Source organism: Lontra canadensis, unplaced genomic scaffold (genome assembly GCF_010015895.1).
Source record: "Lontra canadensis isolate GAN:19392208 unplaced genomic scaffold, GSC_riverotter_1.0 scaffold53, whole genome shotgun sequence".
Classification (NCBI taxonomy): domain Eukaryota; kingdom Metazoa; phylum Chordata; class Mammalia; order Carnivora; family Mustelidae; genus Lontra; species Lontra canadensis.
In genome coordinates this window covers 7,281,801-7,284,150 of record NW_022631047.1, presented here as the reverse complement: position 1 = coordinate 7,284,150, position 2,350 = coordinate 7,281,801, and the positions used below count along the sequence as shown (strand labels likewise).

General features: G+C 46.4%; 1 pseudogene; it reads right to left on the bottom strand.

Moving 5' to 3' along the window:
* Positions 1 to 379: 379 nt before the first annotated feature.
* Positions 380 to 949, bottom strand: LOC116877563 (annotated as a pseudogene).
* Positions 950 to 2,350: the final 1,401 nt, after the last annotated feature.

Genomic DNA, 2,350 nt, shown 5'->3' with positions numbered 1-2,350 from the left:
GGTGCAGGCGGCCAAGCTCTGAGTGGCTGCCGCTTCCTAGCCAGACTGCATGAGGGCGGTGGCCAGGCTTCTGTGCACAAGAACTGCCCGTTTTGCTGAAAGTGAGCAGGCTGAGAATGATTACAAACAGCTGGTTACTCTAATTCATTATCAGAGATTTCAGGCTTAATCTTTAAGAACGGGAAGGGGCTGGGTGCCTGGGTGGCTTAGTGGGTTAAAGCCTCTGCCTTCGATCCCAGAGTCCTGGGATCGAGCCCCACATCGGGCTCTCTGCTCAGCGCGGAGCCTGCTTCCTCCTCTCTCTCTCTCTCTCTCTCTCTCTCTGCCTGCCTCTCTGCCTACTTGTGATCTCTATCTGTCAAATAAATAAATAAAATCTTTAAAAAAAAAAAAAAAGAACAGGCAGGGCCTTCCCTTGGTCAGCCACGTCCTTGGCCCATGGCGCCTCCACAGTCCCAAGACCAAAACTCAAAGCTGAAGGTTCCAGGCCACCTGCTCCTGCGGATCCGGTCATCCTTCCCCCACAGGTTCCTCGGAGGCGCTGAAACAACTTGCCATCATTTCATCTTTAGCAAGTGGGTGTGTTGTGACTTTTCTTCCCAACACCTATTTCAGGAGCCTGAAGAGCAGGACCTGTCCAGAGAGGGACTACGAGGCCCTTCCTGTTCTCTCGTTCCTTCAGTGTCCCTTTCACAGCAGCAGATTCAGTTAAGTTCTGTGCGGGTCACCTCCCGACAGAACCACATGTCGTAAGGTCCATCTTTTTGGCATCTTCCAGACGGGCATCAGGACAAATGACAATGTCTGGGTTGCACCGTACTGGGTCTTTTCCAGCCAGACCTGCTGTGGTGACTTGAACTCCAGCTTGCCTCCTGACATCTACAGCGATGACCGTCTCCATCCTCTCTGCTCCTTTGGCCAGGAAGGCCAGAGCTCTTTTGCAGGCCATTTTTATGTTGTATTTTTTAATTTTTAAAAAGATTTTACTTATTTACCTAAGAGAGAGATTGCAAGAATAGGGTGTGTGGGGGGGAGTGACTCCCCACCGAGCAGGGAACCCAGAGTGGGACTCAATCCCAAGACATCAGGAACAAGACCTGAGGAGAAGGCAGATGCCTAACCCACACAGGCGCCCCTGTTGTATTTTTTTAAGACTGCACCTTGATGGGGCGCCTGGGTGGCTCAGTGGGTTAATCCTCTGCCTTCAGCTCAGGTCATGATCTCAGGGTCTGGGGGATCGAGCCCCACATCAGGCTCTCTGCTCATTGGGGAGCCTGTTTCCCATCACCCACCCACCCCCACCTGCCTCTCTGCCTACTTGTGATCTCTGTCAAACAAATTTTTTTTTTAAATCTTAAAAAAAAAAAAAAGACTGCTCCTCAGCTCTCTGCCCGCACACATGGCACCTTGGCCCCTTTGCGTGGGGGGAGGACCCAACCACCACCTGACTAATCTGGGATGCAGGCCAGTGCACATCCTGATCTCCCAGACTCCCGCCCTCAGCCCCCCACCTGCATAAATATGCTCTTGCATGCAATGTCTGTTGGAGTTTTCCTCCATTCTTATGTTACATGTGCTTTTCTTTGTATTTGCAGGAGTTCCCAGTGTACACGTTTAATTCTTTATTTTAAAATAACAGAAAAGTTGATACATATCCTTCTTCCACCCCACAGCTATTAACATTCTATTACATTTTCTTCTCTTTCTCTCCTCCTGTGTGTCTGCATGTGTGATCTTTATCTCCAAACCATTCCTGAATGTTATTTTCAAATATGACACCAGTTATTAAACCAATACTTAATATGTATTTCCTAAAACAGAGTCTCCTACACAGCCAAATACAACCCCTGAAACCAAGAGAATAGCATTCTATACTGCCACCACCAAATGTACACATTCCATTCAAATTTTGCTAGTTGTCCCAATAGTTTCTTTCATCCTGTGTGTAGTTGTCATGTCTCTTTGGCTTCCAAGCTGGAACGGTTCCTCGGTCATCTGTTGGAATCATGACCTTGACACTTCTGAGAAGTACAGGCCAATTACTTTGTAGAATGCCCCTTATTTTGGATTTGTCTAGTATTTCCTCAAAATCACCTCTAGGTTATGCATTTGGGGTCAGAAGACCGCAGAAGTGATTCTGGGTCCTTTTCAGCATGTTCCTGTATGGAGGCATATGATATTCAAGTTAACTTCTATTAAGTGATTAATTTGGTGTCTGCCAAATTTCTCTTATAAATTTATATAATAAGTATTTTGAACTTATAATAATATCTAATTGATAAGCATTAGAGAGTACTTTGATACTATGTAAATATCTATCCCATACCTATCCCTATGTTATCACCTCACT